The following is a 21,163-nucleotide window of genomic DNA, read 5'->3' as shown; positions in this document are numbered from 1 at the left end:
GATCAACTGTTTCCTTTATATCCTGGATAATGCGTCGAGATGTGCTATTACAGATAATGCCATGAATATCAAGGCTATTTTACATGCCGAGAGTTTACACAAGGGAAAGTTTTTCACAGGGCCTAAAAGCAGTGGTCTTGAAGATCCCGGTGGTGCCCTGCCGCATGTTTGCGCCGTTTCTCCTTGGTGAGAAATCCTTTAAGAGGAAAAGTCGATGGTCATCTATAAGAAAGGGGAGCCTGGAAAAGACCCTTGTACGACCGTAGGGTAGGTAGGTTTTTAATGAACCTGTAGTACAAAAAAAGAAAAAAGAGAAAGAAGGTTGAGGTCCGAATAGGGTCAAGCCGTATTATAGACCTTTTCCGCATTATGCCTCCGGCGCTGCCCAAGGTATTTTAAGTGCATAATTATGCATGCGCGGTACATATGCCGCAACCTTATGGGGCGATCGGCAGAGGCTGAACTGCTATTAAAGCTCTGGATCCGCCGAGTTGTCATGCTATAATGTGGATCGGACTCGCTTGGCAGTGTCAGGGGTCTTAATGACCGATGAGTTGCTCGGCTTGATGAGTCTGTTCTGTACTTCGGCTGGAAGGGCCGCGGTGTGCTCCTCAGTACGGACGGAGCGCTCCATATTTCCATTGTCTGTGATGACGCTGCAAGGTCCAGGCATTTTGAGCTTTAGGTAAGCATAATGTGGGACTGCATTAAAGCGGGCGAAAGCATTTCTTCCAAGCAGCGCGTGATAACCACTGCAGAAAGGGACTATATCGAAGATTAGTTCTTCACTTCGAAAGTTATCTGGAGATCCGAATACTACTTCCAGTGTTAAGGAGCCCGTGCAGCGGGCCTCTACGCCAGGTATCACTCCTTTAAAGGTAGTGTTACTGGGCTTGATTCTTGACGGGTCAATACCCATCTTACGGACAATGTCTTGATAAATCAGGTTGAGACTGCGGCCTCCGTCCATAAGGACTCTAGTGAGATGGTATCCGTCGATGATGGGATCGAGTACAAGGGCCGCCGAACCTCCGTGACGGATACTAGTTGGGTGGTCCCTGCGTTCGAAGGTGATCGGACAAGCCGACCATGGGTTGAATTTTGGGGCGACAGGCTCTACGGCGTAGACGTCCCTTGTGCGTGCTTGCGCTCCCTCTTTGGGATGTGTGTGACATATATCATGTTCACTGTTTTCACCTCTGGGGGAAACTTCTTCTGTCCCCCTGTGTTCGAAGGGCGGGGCTCATCATCGTCCTCGCTTTGAGGTCCTTTCCCCTTATGTTCGGTTACCGGCCCGTTTAAAAACCCAGTAGTTTCTGTTGGTGTGGTTAGCAGGCTTGTCAGGGGTGCCATGAATCTGGCAGGGCCTATATAGTATTTTGTCCAAATTGGATGGACCGTCTCTATTTCCTTTGAACGGCTTATTCCGCCGATTGGGTTTGGAGCCGCTGAATCCGGCGTTTACCGCCGTATCCTCAGTTTCTTCGTTGTTGTTCCGACGCTTATTTTTGCTACGTCCTGGCCTTCCATTGCCATCCCTGGCCTCAGAGTTGCCGGGGTCACTCGTGCTGCTGCTTCTACGAGCCAACCAGCTATCTTTGCCCGCACAGAAGCAGATCATAAGTGCAGTAAGAGCTGCCATAGTTTTTGGCTTTTCCTGACCGATGTGTCGGGCGAGCCATTCATCACGGACGCTGTGCTTAAAGGCCGCTAAGGCTTCGGCGTCCGGACAGTCGACGATTTGGTTCTTTTTGATTAAGAACCGAGTCTAGAGTTTGCGGGCTGACTCTCCGAGGTTGCTGGACTATGTGACTAAGGTCATCAACGTCCGGTGGCGGGACATATGTGCCTTGGAAGTTGTCTCGAAAAGCATCCTCCAAGTCCTCCCAACTACCAATGGAGTTCTCTGGGAAGCTATTCAACCAGTGTCATGCTGGTCCTTTTAGCTTTAGGGGAAGGTATTTAATGGCGTGGAGATCATCACCGTGTGCCATGTGAATATGGAGAAGAAAATCTTCAATCCAGATGAGGGGATCTGTTGTTCTATCGTATGACTCAATGTTCATAGGTTTAAACCCTTCCGGAAACTGGTGTTGCATTACCTCATCGGTAAAGCACATGGGGTGTGCGGCGCCTCTATATCGGGCAACATCACGACGGAGTTCGGATGACATCGTGTTCGGTTCTCGGTCCGAACTTGGTTATGCTTGTCGCGCTAGGCTTGATGGCCGTCATCTCATGTTGGAGCACGTCCCCTTGATCCGTAGATTGATCTGGTAGTCGGCTATATTGTCCAGGTCCTGACGTAAGTCGTACGCGTAGCCCGGAGCCGCTGCCTCTTTGCCTCTACGGCGAGGTGGTGCGGGCTGGTATTCGGTATAATTAGCCGCTTTGTCCCGTCCACGTGGTGGACGGTCCGGTTCATCAGCATGATTGTATCTTGACGGTATTGGCTTAAGGGCCTCGTTGTCGAATTGTGGTAGTAGCCTGCACTTTGGGTAGCTCTTTGTCGGGCGCTCGAGGCCATATTCTTCGGCAGCCAGGACCTTGGTCATCTGTCGTTGAGCGTATCCTGTTCGGCTTGAAGTTGTTGTTGTTTATTTTTCAGGCTCCTCACAGTGGCGATGAGCTATCGCTTAAAGCGTTCTTGTTCGAGGGGTTCCTCTGGCACGATGAAATCTTCGTTACGAGGCTAACGTCCTCCTCGGAGGTCGGTAGATAGTTAGTATCTTCCGAATCCTCATGATCGAAAAGTTCATCTGGGTTGACTTGTCCCTCTTCCCATTCATCCTGCTCGAACGCAGGTTCGACGGGGTGGTCGGAGTCTTCGGCATTGTCCGGAGTGTCATTATCTCCGGTGCTGGTATTACTTTCCTTTTCCCGACGCGATCGTGAGCGGAGCCGCTAACATCGGCGCTTTGGTGGTGCCTCGACGGGCTTGTCCTCAATCGGATCTTGAGTGCCATCGTCGTCCTTCTTGTCGGGCGTATCCACCATGTACACGTCGTAAGTAGAAGTGGCCGTCCAACGCCCAGTGATAGGCGGGTTTTGGCCTGGTTCGGCCCCGGTATCGTCGTCCATGCCATCGATGTCTTCGGAGGCGTAGTCTAGCATGTCGGTTAGGTCCTCGACAGTGGATATTAAGTGGGTGGTGGGAGGGGCGTAAATTTCCCCGCTCTCAGCCCCCAGTTCGGACTAGGCGTAGTTCGAAAGTGACGCTTCCGTGATGGCGAGAGACTGCATTAGGTCCAACGCCTCGTTTAGGAGCGAAAGCTGGACAGGTGATTGAGGACCTGCGGAGCTGGGTCCGGTAATCACCACTTGACCGAGCTCGGTAGACGCAGACCTCATGAGTACGGAGTGACATCTAGAGACGAGTCCGGCTTCCCGGTGACAGGGAGAGTCATGTTTGACTCCGAGCCCGTTGACAGCATAGTCACCTCTGGGTCTCTGGAGGGAAGCTCCGTAATGGGAGAGAGTCCGGTGGGGTTTATCCTCTGGTGTTCGGACAGAGTGGCCCGCTCTGGATCTAAGGCCAGGGAAGGTACAAGAGTCGATCCTTGAGCGGAATCTGATGGTGGATCCGACGGGCTTCCTTCATGTAGATGAGGAGCGGCGGCCGAGGCCGAGAACCCTTCGAAGACCAAGTATCCTCGGATATGAGCGATGTAATTCAAGCTTCGAAACCTGATCTGGTGACCAGGGGGTGTAGCTGTCGATCTGCTCGAGGTGACCACTTGAACTGGCACGCAAAGCGAAGCCACCAAACACAAAGAGTTGGCCGGGGAGAAAAGTCTCCCCGGAAATAGCATCATCATCGATGACAAGTCGAGCCATCGATCCTTCTGGCGACGACACAGTGGAACTCTCAATGAAAGCACCAATGTCGGTGTCAAAACCGGCAAATCTCGCATAGGGGGTCTTGAACTGTGCGTCTGAGGATCAATGGTAACAAGGGACGATGGGACACAATGTTTACCCAGGTTCGGGCCCTCTTAAAGGAGGTAAAACCCTACATCCTGCTTGATTGCATTCAATGAGTATAGGGGTTACAAGAGTTGATCTACCTCGAGATCGTAATGGCTAAACCCTAGCTGGGTAGCCTATGGGAATTCTGATAGCCTCTACGGACTAGACCCTCCGGTTTATATACACACCGGAGGGGTCTAGGGTTGTACAGAGTCGGTTTGTGGGGGAAGGAAATAACATATCCGGACACCAATCTTGCCATCCACGCATACAGGAGTCCTACCCGGACACGGGGGAAAGTCTTCTGCTTTTATCTTAACGGCCCATCAGTCTGGCCCATATCAAATAGTCCGGACACCCGAGGACCCCCTAATCCAGGACTCCCTCAGTCATCATTATTTTTTTGTGTGAATTTTCTACATAAAAGTTACACTTGGCATGAGGTCCGTCGTTCTCGATGGGTTGCGCACTGGTTACGTCTACTTCGACGAGAGGTTCCTCATGTGTCAGAGTGATTGTTCGTTGGTCGTCGTTACCCCGACTTCAGGTTGCGCGTATTGGTCACGTAATTGGGAGTATTATTATATCGATGGATCTTGGAGGAGTTTGTTGCATCGTAAAAGATCGGGACGAAACATCGGCACGTCCAAGGTCTTGCCCATAGCACAATGTCGCACGTTGAACGATGGCACAGGCACAAGCTGGGGTGGATGGGCCAATCGCTCGCGAAGAGGTCGAGCGACGTCGTTAGTACGGGGTTGATGGCGATGATGCTACAAGTTGAGATCGACCATACCGAGGGCATCGACGACATTCTCGGATGTCTAGGAGCACATCGGACATGTCGCCTTGGACAAGGGAGGGTTGCACCAGCAAGGAGCTACGTGGTGGCGCCGATGAGTGATGGCTCTAAAATATAGCACTTTGCCATGACCATTTCACTTAGATTATTGCAAGGTTTTCGCCGGTTTTTGTCTTTTTAACTAACGAATATCTTCACAGCCTTATATAATGACGGTGTTTGCTGGTCTCCTTATCCCTCATTGTTTGTTCAATGTATTCTTTATACTCGGCAGACAATGTGCAAGAGAAGGAATAAGTCACAAATCGTTTTTTGTCATGCTATCCTTCATTTTTTGTTGTCTACTGGTTTTCTTGATAAATACTCCCTCCATCCCATAATATAAGAACATTTTCAAGTTAACATAGCTTAAAAAACGTTCTTATATTATGGGATGGAGGGAGTAACAAATATGTGCGGGGTGCTCTTTCAGCTCTTTCTCTAAAATAGTCCCTTGTCATTTGTCATCAATACCCTATTTTAACTAATTTTCTATAGGGTGCTTTTCCGGTATTTTTGTGGAACTATGTGCCCCGCTTCAATACCACGGTGTATCCTCAAACCATTAGGGCACTCCAACACAGATCACCAAAACATCTGTTCATGTCTAAATCATATGGTATAAACACTTTTAGCTATCTAACACGAAGCACCAAATCGGTCTAGACCAATCGACGATCCTCACGCGCGAAATCACACAAACCATCCTCAAACTGTGGGGAGATGGGATCTGCGGAAGTCCAGGAGTCTACCCGACGCACTGTCAGTTGGCTCGCTTCTCCCCACAGCCCACATCTTCCACTCGTCTCTTTCTCCTCGCAGTCCGCTTAACTTCATAGGCCAATTTAGTCCCGGTTTGTTTGGGCTTTTGCTTTTACTTTTGCGGCTTTTTCACTTTCCTCAAAAAGCCATAGAAGCTCATGTTTAGGAGTTTTTATGATTTTTTGATCAAAGTGGAAAAGCTGCAAAAGCAGAAGCAAAAGTCTAAATAAACAAGGCCTTAGAGCAACTCCAACGGGGCGATCTATTTCGTCAGCTGGCGTCCGTTTGGGTCGGCGCAGACACAAAAGGCGGCCCAACGCGTCGACCCAAACGGACGCGCGTTCGCTTGGCGTCCACATGCTGACCCATTTCCGGCCCAATTTTTAGCCGGATTTGCGTTGGCGCGGAGACGAGACGGACGCGCGTGCGCGCCTACTCCTCCCCCGGGTCCGCTGGTCGGTGGCAGCCTCCATCATTTCCCTTCATTTTCCCCAAAACCCTCCTGCCCCCGCGCGCTCCCGCCCCACCCCCACCATGGACGACGACCTCGACCTCGACGCCGCCGCCGGCCTTGCCTCCCTCGCCTTGTCCGGCATGACGATCGCCCCCTCCGGCAAAGGCAAGCCTTGCGGCCCGCGCAAGACCACCGCCGCGCCCAAGCCAAAGAAAGCGCTGACGCCCGAACAACGGGCAAGGGAGTAGGCCAAGAGGAAGGGCCGGAGGCACACCACGGACGCGAGGATGAAGCCATCGCGGTTGCCGCCGCCGCCGCGCAGCAGGAGGTCACCAACGCCCGCGTCGCGGCGGCAACGAGGGAGGCGCTCTATATGCTAGGGTTAAACCCTAGCCAGCACGGCCTCGTCAACGCCGCCATGGCCGCGGCCAGCACCAGCTCATCCGCGTTTCCTCAGATGGTGCTGCCCGACTCGCCCCGTGCGTCGGCTTGCACCCCGATGCCCGGCTTTCGCGTGTACCCGCACGCCTCCCGCCTCTCCGGGGAGTGCTCGCCCGACGTGAGCATGGTGGCGCCTTCCACGCCCGCGCCCGCGCCCATCGACTTCAACGCCACACCAGTGGCCGGTGGCTCATCATCCAGAGGCGCGAGGAAACGCGCGCGACAGATGCCGGCCGACGTGCTGCCGGGCGCCTGCAACCTGTTCGACGGAATGCCGGCCGCCAGCGACGAGGCCTACATGCAGAACCTCATCTTCGAGGGCGGTGCGCCGACCGCTGGTTATGATCACGACGAGACACAAAGCCAGGACGGCTGCGGGGCGTTCACGCCGGCCGCTGGCTATGATCCTGATCAGGCGGCCTTCATGTGTGATCAGGTCGGCATGGACCTGGACGACTTCCCACTTGACCACTAGTTTCTGGACGACTACGGGCAAGGGGAAGAGGACGAGTGCGACATCGAAATTTAGCCTTTGTTCGAGTACGAGCTCGCCAACCAAGCCGCCGGGCCGAAGCCGAAGCGCAAGAGCAAGTGGACGAAGGCATACACGGCGGCCGAGGACAAGCTTCTTTGTGAGTGTTGGTGAGACATTGGACAAGACCCCAAGACGAGGGCCGAACAAAAGCATTCAACTTTTTGGATTCGTGTCCACCGGGAGTTTCATGAGCGCAAGAAGTTTCCGCCTTACCAAATAGTGAGCACGCGGGGTGGGTGTTCATTTTCAAAGCGATGAAGGATGATCCAACAAGAGTGCAACAAGTTTGTGCCACTCTTGAGAGCGTCGGTGCCCGCCCCCTGAGCGGCATCGGCATGCAAGACATGGTATGCTAGCAAGCCGCCCTCTTTTGTGTCTTCAAGTTTATGCTTGCGTGTTCATTTGCATACCGTATGCTAATATGCTTGCATGAAATACATTTGTAGGCGTTTCAAGCTTTGGAGGCATTCAAGGTCCAACACAATGGCAAGTGCTTCAACCTCTCCCAGTGCTTTAGGGTCATCAAAGTCGAGGAGAAGTTCAAGGCTCAATATCCCGCCCTCAAGTCGCGTGGGGGGAAGCAAGCTATGGAGGAGGTTGGGGACGGCGAGCCGGCACGGCCGCGAGGGAAGACCAACTCCAAGAAGAAGGACAAGCGGGATGCGGCATCGAACGCCTTGATCGCAAGCGTGGAGGGCATGATGAACGAGAAGGACTCAAGGGAGGAGGAGCGCCGGCGTTTCAAAAAAGAGCAAATGAACGCCTTCATGGAGATCCAATGGAGGAGGCTTGAGATGGACGCGGAGAAGCAAGCCAAGATGTTTGAGATGGAGGCGGGGAAGCAAGCCAAGATGCTAGAGATCGAGGCCGCCAACGCCAAGACCAAGGCGAAAGAAGTGGCTCTCGCGAGCATGATGACCGGGGTGGAGATCATGATGGTGGATCTCAACACCGTGTCGCCAAGGAAGAGGTCGTGGTTCGAGAAGATGCAGGCCGACATGCTCAAGTTCACCGACAAGTGATCTCATGGCGGCGAGCGCCTTCCTTTTTTGTATGTCGGCTTGTGTGCTAGCATGACCACGGGGCCGCGATGGTGTGGTCGAACTCAAGTCCCACCCCTTTTTGTGTGTTGGCATGTGTGTCGGCCGCTAGCGAGTGCGCCAGCATAAACTGTGTGGTGATATTTTTTGAAGCCGACATTGTATGCTGGCGCTGGCATGATGCCGGCATGAGACATGGCCGCTGGCATGATCTATGACCGCGGGCCTTTTTTTAACGAAAACACTAACGCCCACATGTGTGGGCGTTAACCAACTCGCCAACACGCCTCCATCGTCGTCTAGCGCTTTTTGCACGAATCTTGGCATGAAAAGACTGAATTTGTGTGCCACGTAGGACAACTCGTGTGTGTGACGTGTGAGGGAGTTCGCCCGCACGCCGTTTTCTCTCCGCGGTCAATGGTTCGCCAGTCGGGGCGTGCGATGAAACTGATGTCGCGCCCGCACGCCACGCACCACTTCTGTTCTCCATCTCCCACGACTGCCCATTCTCCCACTCTCCCACACCCAAGTTGTCATTTGCCATGTCTTTTGAGGGGTACATGGCAACTGCCCTATTTGTGATTGTAAACAGATGGCAACTCTCTTTCATCCGAATATGTTATTGTTGCCACGTCTGTTTGTAGCGCTACATGGCAACTGTCTAGTGTTAGTAGGTGGCAACTCCTAAAGATACCACCATCGCCCACATGCCCGTCTCCTCTCCCACACACCAAAAGCTATCAGTTGCCATGTGTTTTTGCAGGATACATGGCAACTGCCTCTAGCATGCTTGTAAGCAGACGGCAACTCTCTCTTTACCCGAAACATGTTTTTTGCCATGTTTTTTTAGTGCTACATGGCAACTGTCCAGTGTTAGTAGGTGGCAATTCGTAAAGTTTTTCAAATCATGGTAACTGTAGTAGACCAGACCATACATGTCAACAGCTGCAGTTGCCCAAAAATGGCCTCCGGCACTTTGACCTAAGATGGCAACTGCAGTTGAGCAACCATGGCAACTGTAGTTGTCCGACATGGCAACTGTAGTTGTCCGGCATGGCAACTGTAGTTCAGCAACATGACAACTGTAGTTCAGCAACATGGCAACTGAAGAGGGTCCGGAACATGGCAATCGCGACGGGACGCGTGGTTACAGACACGCGGGGCGTGTGACACACGGGGCGTGTGGCTCGCAGGCGGGGAGGGGCGACGGCCGAGATGAGTCGTGCGGGCCGTGTGCTCGCTCGCCCGTACGTGCTCGTGCGGGGCGATTGCGCTGCACCGGACGTGCGGTCTGTGTCTGCGCGCGCCCGGACGCGGTCGTGTGGGCGGGGTCGTCTCCGTGCCACACAGGGCGTGCAGCACAACCACCCGATACACCACACGTGTGGCAGTTATCGACGTCTTTTTTAAAATTGAGTGCGCACATAAAATGGGTCGGGGCGTTGGACGCACTGCCGATCCAAATGTAAAACAGGACGGACACCGGACAGGCGGCCGATCCAAACAGATAAAAAACGGACAAATACGCCCTCCGTTTGGATCGGTGTTGCTCTTAGTGATCAACGTTTATTCCCTCAAAAGGAAAAAATAGTGATCAACGTTTAGACCACACCCACAGCGCAGCAGCCTGGCCGCTCCCTGTAGCGACCACTGGCCACCGGGAGATACGACGAGATACGCACTGTAGCTAGCTGAGTTGTAGGGACTGGAGAACAGCGGTCACTGTTCTCCTGGCCTCTTCTTGTATGTTGTGACCGCAGCGTACGTACTTGCATTGTCGCGCATCTTGCCAATTGCCATGCCCCCATGCACCACTATGCTCTGCGGCGTCTCTGTTTTTTTTTTGCTGGTTCTTTGATTTAGAGTTGTCTATCTATTATTTCGTGTGATTCGGGCTCCATTTACTGTACGTGTACTGTGCGCGGATGACGTAACGCGGATCCGATGCCTGATTGCCTGCCGAAGCGGAAAATCTACCGTTTCCGTGATGTACCGGCTGACCGCTAGCTGCTCGTCCAGTCTAAAAATTAGTGCAACACCGTGTGATATAAAAAGCTAGTCATTTTGTTTTAAGAATACACAGCTATCTACCTGCAAAAAAAAAGAAAATACACAGCTATCAAACCTGTTAATACGGTACACGAGGTCCCATCAGAGTCAGCTTTTAGTCAGATGCTACAGGTTTTGCTTGCATCTGCTGCCATTCTCTCTTTTTTCTCTTCCAAACTATTCATCCATTTATTTCACCTTTAGTAACTTAAATCATTCATATCTCATAAACCAAAATTCCGATTCTAAAACTTTTTATATATTTGAACTCCTGACGCAAAAATCGTTAAAACAAGACCGATTTTAGATGTATTTTTATTTGGTTTGAAATTCATGAAACATATTTCACATAAATCATATCTATTTCAATATCACTTTTTAAAAAAATATTTCACTTTTCTCAATAAATTGTTACACATTTCAGTTACATATTATTTTCATTTTCAGAACCCACATTTCACTTTTCACTAGCTTGTTTCACAAAAATTACACCTATTTCAATTTCGCAATACTGAAAAAGCAAATTTCGCTCTTTTGAAGTAAATCGTTACACGTTTCATATTTTTCAATTTCACAAGTTAGAGATTTTAGTTTCACATTTTTTTCACTTTCAGTAGGTGCATTTTACTTTTTTTTGACTGGAAACTGTAGGGAGAACCCCCCACGGCATTTAACTTTTATTCAAAATAGATAATCTCTACTACCTAAAAGAAACGTAAGGTTCCCTCTCCCCTCTTACGTTGACCCCTTTCGTCCGACTCCCCGTCCCCGCATCGCTCCTCCCACCCCAGGTCGTCGTTCCACCTGGTTTTCTTTTCCTCGGTTTTTTTTTCTCAAACCGATTTTGGTGCGTCAAGAAAGGAAATCTGTAACCCGGCCCGCTCCTCATGCCATCGTCTACTGCCCCATTAGCATTCCCGTAAGGGTTTCCATGCCCCCAGAGCGGCGGCGGCCGCTCACACTTTCGCCAAGGCGTCGGCCATGGCGCTCCCCAGCGGCAGGCTCGAGGGGATCTGGGCAAAGCGCGTGCCGCGGTGGAAGCAGCTGCCCTCGGCGACGGCGGCGCGGACGTCCGAGTTCTCCACCCTCTTATGCCATCGGACCAGCAGCAACACCGGATCCGGCCGCTCGAGGTGGACGGTGTTGGAGCCAAGGTGTACTCCCTGACCAACGCTCCTCCCTTTGCATGACGGCGTCGCTACTCCAACTTCCCTCACTGATGATACTCTTCAATTGTCGGCTCGTACTACCACCAACTTCTCTACGCAGGTACTACACTCAATCTGGTTGCTCCCGCCCTCCGCATGGCGAAATTAGATTTTCGTGCATGGCTGTTAGATAGGCAGAGATCATCAGATGAGAAGGGTTCATGCATACAGCGAGCGCGGTGCACGCACACATGCATGTCATCTTGACTGCAAGTGCAATTAGCCTGTCCATCGGCCTCGTGCATGTGATTGCACATGCCATGTGGTCCTTGATCATTAACTCAGTGATCAAATTACTATGGTTAACTTCAGGAGAAAAAAATTATTGTGATTTCTTCATTCAGGAATCTGGAGAAAATTATTATGCACTAGCACTAATATGGTTACCTTCGATGGGCTTATTGCCTGCATGTGCTTTTTCAAGTTTGTTTGTGTGTTTTCTCTTCTGGTTGTTCCTTTTCTACAAGTGTTGTCATATAAACAGAAATGAAACTCTTATTTCAGATGTATAGATAAATGTGAGTCGGCCTTCAAACTTGCCAAAAACGGGTATGGACATAGATTTAAGGGTTATCATTCACTTAAATCTCGACGAAAATGATATCTGTTTACATTCGGAACTGAGATAAATAGGAATCATTTTGTTCATGATACTTGGTTACATGAGCTTTTTCTCTTCTGTGTAGGCCAAAATTGTACAAAGTTATCTCCTGAAGTTATATCGAAGGTGAATTCTGTGAGGTAACCATCTAAATTAGTTTTAAATATTTGTTATAGGCTCTTGTGTTGAAAGGTTTTCGCTTGGTCAATCTCTTACCTTAGTATTTCAAGAATCAATTTATAAATGTTGCAGTAGTAGGGGATGAGACTGTTAAAAATAGGGACAATGGTGTAAAACTAAATTGGCACTATTACCCGGACGCGGGTGAACAGTAAAATCAAAACTAAATAAAAAAAATCAAAAAAATCCAATTTTTTTGGGGAGAAACATCGACAAAAGTTCTAAGTGCTTGCAAAAATTCGTCATGAAATCACATTCCTAGAAGGCATGGCAAAAAAAACAAAAATAGTACTCTGAAAAAGCTACTTTCAAAAGCATTTTGAAGCACTGAATTTGTTTTTTTTGCCACGCCTTACAGGAATGTGATTTCATGATGAATTTTTGCAGGCACTTAGAACTTTTGTCAATGTTTCTCTAAAAAAATTAGAATTTTCTGAATTTTTTTTTTGATTTTACTGTTCACCGAGCTCAAATGAGCTCGGGAGCAGAAAGGCACTTTCGCTATTACCCGCTTCCATACATTTGGACTAATGTTCTGTGTCCATTTTAGGTTCTGAAAAATGAAATGCGGTAAAAAGTAAAGCTCAGTTGCAGCAACATGTTTAGACTACAATGAAGAGGGGTCATTGTTGATCAGCCTGCAAGGTCAATAACAATGTTAGTTGATAATGGTTCTTAATATGGATGAGAATCATAAAAGATATATTTTTCCATGATTGATAATGATCACCTAATGCTTAGACCCCGGTGCAACGCACGGGCAATTACCTAGTACAATGTACAAAGATTACAAGTGGTAATCAGAACATAAAAAAGAAAGAAGAAAGGGAACTAAGGTACTAAAATCACATCTATTTCAATTGCACATTTATGAAATAACTTATTTCACTTTTTTGAAATAAAAATGTTACAGACTAACAAATAATTAGTTTCACAAGTAGACATTTGAGTTTCATATTTGGGTTTAATATGTTCATGTGAAAAATGTTATTCACATATTTCTAGTGAACTATGTTAGTTTCAGATTTTTCTAGTGAAATGGGTTTATTTCACATATGAAATGTGGAACGTTGAAAATTAAATGTGTTTGAAATATATCCAAAATTGGTCTAGTTTTAAAGTTCTTCACTCTAGGAGTCCAAATATATAAAAAAAAATTCAAAAACGAGTCTATAGTTCAAAAGATATGGTTGATTAAAATTGTCTTAGAGGAAATAAAGTCTATGAATTTGTTTCGCGGGTAAAGTGAGAGAAGAGTCTTGCATGCGTATCGTCCCTGATAAAAAGTGTACTTTGGGGTCCATTATGCTGTCACTGATTTGACTAAAAATAAAGATACAAAAATATACCAGTGCTATACATCTAGATGGGCCATACCGTTTCACGAATATCAGAAAAAGTGAACGGCCTCAGATCCATCAGTACATCACGAAAACGCTCAAAATGACTTTCTCGGTTGCCTGCCCGTGTGCGGCTTCGCGAGTCGCGACGAGCTGGAGGAAGAGAAGCGACACTGGTTCTTTTGTAAATGTTAGGGCATCTACAACGCGCACCACTAAAATGGAAACCATGCGCGGTGACGCGTCCGCGGAACAGTGGTACAACAGCCGGCAATCCAACCCTGTATATGTAATGTCCGGACACGTTTCAAAAGGAATTTGAATAAATGGATAAATTTCATGCAAACTGGACCGAATTCATTACATGTCCTACATATTTTTGCCAAACAAAAGTGGCTGACACTTTTTTAACCTAATCTAAATGTTTGCCAGCCGTGGCGGCGGCCATGTTCCACGTCTTATCTTCTCCATATCCGCCAAGCTCACCGACCATGAGCCCCAGTGGAAGGGCAGAATAAGATGCGGGCACGCCCCACATGGGACACCAGGCATGCCCATGTCTTATCTCCTACTCTGCCTCGCCGGAGTCCGTCGTGCCGGCGACGCCAGACATGGACGGGCCGACCATGTGGTCACTGCGGCGAGGCGCAAACCGCTGGGGCGGGGCGGCCGGCGCGGAGCTGACATCTATTGCCGTCCGTGCTTTTTTTTGTTCACCTCTGCGCTGAGCTCCGCGAACAAGGCGTATCTCTCCGCCTGCAGGATGCACATTCGGCATTGCTCGCGGCGAATGTCATGAGCGACGAGCATGGATTGGTAAAACGTCCGCTACTCATGCAGGAAGTTCGGATCCTCTGTGACCATAGCTATGACATCGTCGTCATTCGCTTGCTCATAGACGATTTGCCACTCTGCGGTTCGGGGCTCATCGAGGAGCCGAAGGTTGTATCCCGCACCTGCCGGAACGCCGACACAGGCGGCCCCGACTACTCTTTCACCATGACGACATTGAAGTGCGCTTGCGTGGGTAAGGGCCCGACTCATCGTCTGATGCCTTCTCCATTGTCTGGTCCTCATCGCTAACCTCTGAGAAGCTCGTCGGTAAGCCGACCTCAATCCGTCACGCGTGACGACCCTGCCAGTCGGCGGCAATTCCAGTCAACTCTTACTTCAGCTTCGTTAGGAGTTTCTCCCACGTCGCTCTAGAGCTGGCGGTCATGGCGGACGTGTTGGGGAACGTAGTAATTTCAAAAAAATTCCTACGCACACACAGGATCATGGTGATGCATAGCAACGAGAGGGGAGAGTGTTGTCCACGTACCCTCGTAGACCGAAAGCGGAAGCGTTTTATCAACGTTGTTGATGTAGCCGTACGTCTTCACAATCCGACCGATCCAAGTACCGAACGCACGGCACCTCCGAGTTCTGCACACGTTCAGCTCGATGACGTCCTCGCCTTTCTCGATCTAGCAAGAGGGGCGAAGTAGTAGATGAGTTCCGGCAGCACGACGGCGTGGTGACGGTGTTGGTGAAGAACAATCTCCGCAGGGCTTCGCCTAAGCACTACGAAAACTATGACGGAGGGTAAACTAGAGGGGACGGGGTTGCCGGCACACGGCTTGGTGTTTCTTGATGTTTCTTGGGTGCTAGCCCTACCCCTCTATTTATATGTTGAGCCTTGGGGTCGAAACTTGGAGTAAAAGCCTTCACAAAGTCGGTTTCACCCGAAAGGCAAGAGTCCTTCTCGGACTCCAGGGCCAGACGCCAGGGACCCTGGCGTCTGGCCCCTGGACTCCGCAAAACTTCCTTTTGCACTTTCCAAAAACCTCGTGGGCTTTCCCCTTTGGCCCAGATAAAGTGTTCTCATGCCCAAACATTTCGGGAAACATCCGGAACCCTTCCGATGGATTCCGGAACCTTTCCGGAGATCAAACACTACTATCCACATATCAATCTTTACTTCCGGACCATTCTAGAGTTCCTCGTCATATCCGTGATCTCATCCAAAACTCCGAACAACATTCGGTCACCAACATACATAACTCATAGTACTATATCGTCAACGAACGTTAAGCGTGCGGACCCTATGGGTTCGAGAACTATGTAGACATGACCGAGACACCTCTCTGGTCAATAACCAATAGCGGGACCTGGATGCCCATATTGGCTCCTACATGTTCTACGAAGATCTTTATCGGTCAGACCGCATAACAACATACGTTGTTCCCTTTGTCATCGGTATGTTACTTGCCCGAGATTCGATCGTCGGTATCTCAATACCTAGTTCAATCTCGTTACCGGCAAGTCTCTTTACTCGTTCCGTAATACATCATCCCGCAACCAACTCATTAGTTGCAATGCTTGCAAGGCTTATAGTGATGTGGATTACCGAGTGGGCCCAGAGATACCTCTCCGACAATCGGAGTGACAAATCCTAATCTCGAAATACGCCAACCCAACAAGTACCTTTGGAGACACCTGTAGAGCACCTTTATAATCACCCACTTACGTTGTGACATTTGGTAGCACACAAAATGTTCCTCCGGTAAACGGGAGTTACATAATCTCATAGTCATAGGAACATGTATAAGTCATGAAGAAAGCAATAGCAGAATACTAAACGATCGAGTGCTAAGCTAACAGAATGGGTCAAGTCAATCACATCATTCTCCTAATGATGTGATCCCGTTAATCAAATGACAACTCATGTCTATGGCTAGGAAACTTAACCATCTTTGATTCAACGAGCTAGTCAAGTAGAGGCATACTAGTGACACATTGTTTTGTCTATGTATTCACACAAGTATCAAGTTTCCGATTAATACAATTCTAGCATGAATAATAAACATTTATCATGAAATAAGGAAATAAATAATAACTTTATTATTGCCTCTAGGGCATATTTCCTTCAGTCTCCCACTTGCACTAGAGTCAATAATCTAGTTCACATCGCCATGTGATTTAACATCAATAGTTCACATCTTTATGTAGTTAACACCCATAGTTCACATCGAGATGTGACCAACACCCAAAGGGTTCACTAGAGTCAGTTATCTAGTTCACATCGCTATGTGATTAACACCCAAAGAGTACTAAGGTGTGATCATGTTTTGCTTGTGAGAGAAGTTTAGTCAACGGGTCTGCCACATTCAGATCCGTATGTATTTTGCAAATTTCTATGTCAACAATGCTCTGCACGGAGCTACTCTAGCTAATTGCTTCCACTTTCAATATGTATCTAGATCGAGACTTAGAATCATCCAGATCGGTGTCAAAGCTTGCATCGACGTAACTCTTTACGACGAACCTTTTGTCACCTCCATAATTGAGAAACATATCCTTATTCCACTAAGGATAATTTTGACCGCTGTCCAGTGATCTACTCCTAGATCACTATTGTACTCCCTTGCCAAACTCAGAGCTGAACCTATGGCTGAGGCATTACCATTATGCATCACCATTATACAATAGATCTGGTACATAGCATAGCATACTTTATAGAACCTATGGCTGAGGCATAGGGAATGACTTTCATTCTCTTTCTATCTTTTGCCGTGGTCGGGTTTTGAGTCTTACTCAATTTCATTCCTTCTAACACAGGCAAGAACTCCTTTCTTTGACTGTTCCATTTTGAACTACTTCAAAATCTTGTTAAGGTATGTACTCATTGAAAAAACTTATCAAGCGTCTTGATCTATCTCTATAAATCTTGATGCTCAATATGTAAGCAGCTTCACCGAGGTCTTTCTTTGAAAAACTCCTTCAAACACTCATTTATGCTTTGTAGAATAATTCTACATTATTTCCGATCAACAATATGTCATTCACATATACATATCAGAAATGCTCTAGTGCTCCCAGTCAATTTCTTGTAAATACAGGCTTCACCGCAAGTCTGTATAAAACTATATGCTTTGATCAACTCATCAAAGCGTATATTCCAACTCCGAGATGCTTGCACCAGTCCATAGATGGATCGCTGGAGCTTGCGCACTTTGTTAGCATCCTTTGGATCGATAAAACCTTCAGGTTGCATCATATATAACTCTTCTTCCAGAAATCCATTCAGGAATGCAGTCTTTACATCCATTTGCCAGATTTCATAAAATGTGGCAATTTGCTAACATGATTCGGACAGACTTAAGCATCGCTACGAGTGAGAAGGTCTCATCATAGTCAACTCCTTGAACTTTGTCAAAACCCTTTTTGACAAGTCTAGCTTTGTAGATAGTAATACTACTATCAGCGTCCGTCTTCCTCTTGAAGATCCATTTATTCTTAATGACTCACCGATCATCGGGCAAGTCAATCAAAGTCCATACATGGATCCCATCTCAGATTTCACGGCCTCAAGCCATTTCGCAGAATCTGGGCTCATCATCGCTTCCTCATAGTTCGTAGGTTTGTCATGGTCTAGTAACATGACTTCCAGAAAGGATTACCGTACCACTCTGGTGCGGACCATATTCTGGTTGTCCTACGAGGTTTGTTAGTAACTTGATCTGAAGTTTCATGATCATCATCATTAGCTTCCTCACTAATTGGTGTAGAGATCACTAGAACCGATTTCTGTGATGAACTACTTTCCAATTCGGGAGAAGGTACAATTACCTTATCAAGTTCTACTTTCCTCCCACTCACTTCTTTCGAGAGAAACTCCTTCTCTAGAAAGGATCCATTCTTAGCAACAAAATATCTTGCCTTCGAATCTGTGATAGAAGGTGTACCCAACTGTCTCCTTTGGGTATCCTATGAAGACGCATTTCTCCGATTTGGGTTTGAGCTTATCAGGTTGAAACATTTTAACATAAGCATCACAACCCCAAATTTTAAGAAACAACAGCTTAGGTTTCTTGCCAAACCATAGTTCATACGGTGTCGTCTCAACGGATTAGACGGTGCCCTATTTAATGTGAATGTAGCTGTCTCTAATGCATAACCCCAAAACTATAGTGGTAAATCGGTAAGAAACATCATAGATCGCACCATATCTAATAAAGTACGGTTATGACGTCCGGGCACACCATTACGCTGTGGTGTTCCAGGTGGCGTGAGTTGCGAAACTATTCCGCATTGTTTCAAATGAAGACCAAACTCGTAACTCAAATATTCTCCTCCACGATCAGATCGTAGAAACTTTATTTTCTTGTTACGATGATTTTCCACTTCACTCTGAAATTATATGAACTTTTCAAATGTTTCATACTTTATGTTTCATCAAGTAGATATACCCATATCTGCTCAAATCATCTGTGAAGGTCAGAAAATAACGATACCTGCCGCGAGCCTCAATATTCATCGAACCACATACATCAGTATGTATGGTTTCCAACAAATCTGTTGCTCGCTCCATTGTTCCGGAGAACGGCGTTTTAGTCATCTTGCCCAAGAGGTATGGTTCACAAGCATCAAGTGATTCGTAATCAAGTGATTCCAAAAGCCCATCAGCATGGAGTTTCTTCATGCGCTTTACACCAATATGACCTAAACGGCAGTGCCACAAATAAGTTGCACTATCATTATTAACTTTGCATATTTTGGCTTCAATATTATGAATATGTTTATCACTACGATCGAGATCCAACGAACCATTTTCATTGGGTGTGTAACCGTATAAGGTTTTATTCATGTAAACAGAACAGCAATTATTCTCTAACTTAAATGAATAACTGTATTGCAATAAACATGATCAAATCATATTCATGCTCAACGCAAACACCAAATAACACTTATTTAGGTTCAACACTAATCCCGAAAGTATAGGGAGTGTGCGATGATGATCATATCAATCTTGGAACCACTTCCAATACTCATCGTCACTTCATCCTTAACTAGTTTCTGTTCATTATGCAACTCCCGTTTCGAGTTACTACTCTTTAGCAACTGAACCAGTATCAAGTACCGAGGGGTTGCTATAAACACTAGTAAAGTACACATCAATAACATGTATATCAAATATACTTTTGTTCACTTTTCCATCCTTCTTATCCGCCAATTGTTTGGGGTAGTACCGCTTCCAGTGACCAGTCCTTTTTGCAGTAGAAGCACTCAGTATCAGGCTTAGGTCCAAACTTGGGCTTCTTCACTTGAACAACAACTTGCTTGCCGTTCTTCTTGAAGTTCCCCTTCTTTCCATTTGCCCTTTTTCTTGAAACTAGTGATCTTGTTAACCATCAACACTTGATGCTCTTTTCTTGATTTCTACCTTCGCCGATCTCAACATCGAGAAGAGCTCGGGAATTACTTTTGTCATCCCTTGCATATTATAGTTCATCACGAAGTTCTACTAACTTGGTGATGGTGACTAGAGAATTTTGTCAATCACTATTTTATCTGGAAGATTAACTCCCACTTGATTCAAGCGATTGTAGTACCCAGACAATCTGAGCATATGCTCACTGTTTGAGCTATTCTCCTCCATCTTTTAGCGATAGAACTTGTTGGAGACTTCATATCTCTCAACTCGGGTATTTGCTTGAAATATTAACTTCAACTCTTGGAACATCTCATATGGTCCATGACGTTCAAAACGTCTTTGAAGTCCCGATTCTAAGCCATTAAGCATGGTGCACTAAACTATCAAGTAGTCATCATATTGAGCTAGCCAAACGTTCATAACGTCTGCATTTGCTCCTGCAATAGGTCTGTCACCTAGCGGTGCATCAAGGACATAATTCTTCTGTGCAGCAATGAGGATAATCCTCAGATCACGGATACAATCCGCATCATTGCTACTAACATCTCTTAACATAGTTTTTCTCTAGGAACATATCAAAATAAACATAGGGAAGCAACAACGCGAGCTATTGATCTACAACATAGATATTCTAATACTACCAGGACTAAGTTCATGATAAATTTAAGTTTAATTAATCATATTACTTAAGAACTCCCACTTAGATAGACATCTCTCTAATCCTCTAAGTGATCACGTGATCCAAATCAACAAAACCATGTCCGATCATCGCGTGAGATGGAGTAGTTTCAATGGTGAACATCACTATGTTGATCATATCTACTATATGATTCACGCTCGACCTTTCGGTCTCAGTGTTCCGAGGCCATATCTGCATATGCTAGGCTCGTCAAGTTTAACCTGAGTATTCCGTGTGTGCAACTGTTTTGCACCCGTTGTATTTGAACGTAGTGCCTATCACACCCGATCATCACATGGTGTCTCAGCACGAAGAACTTTCGCAACGGTGCATACTCAGGGAGAACACTTGTACCTTGATAATTTAGTGAGAGATCATCTTATAATGCTACCGTCGATCTAAGCAAAATAAGATGCATAAAAGATAAACATCACATGCAATCAATATAAGTTATATGATATGGCCATCATCATCTTGTGCTTGTGATCTCCATCTTCGAAGCACCATCGTCACCGGCGCGACACCTTGATCTCCATCGTAGCATCGTTGTCGTCTCGCCAACTTATGCGCTACCGCTTAGTGATAAAGTAAAGCATTACAGGGCGATTGCATTGCATACAATAAAGCGACAACCATATGGCTCCTGCCAGTTGCCGATAACTCGGTTACAAAACATGATCATATCATACAATAAAATTTAGCATCATGCCTTGACCATATCACATCACAACATACCCTGGAAAAATAAGTTAGACGTCCTCTACTTTGTTGTTGCAAGTTTTACGTGGCTGCTACGGGCTGAGCAAGAACTGTACTTACCTACGCATCAAAACCACAACGATAGTTCGTCAAGTTAGTGCTGTTTTAA

Source organism: Triticum aestivum, chromosome 1D (assembly GCF_018294505.1).
Source record: "Triticum aestivum cultivar Chinese Spring chromosome 1D, IWGSC CS RefSeq v2.1, whole genome shotgun sequence".
Lineage (NCBI taxonomy): Eukaryota > Viridiplantae > Streptophyta > Magnoliopsida > Poales > Poaceae > Triticum > Triticum aestivum.
This window is presented reverse-complemented; position numbering follows the sequence as displayed.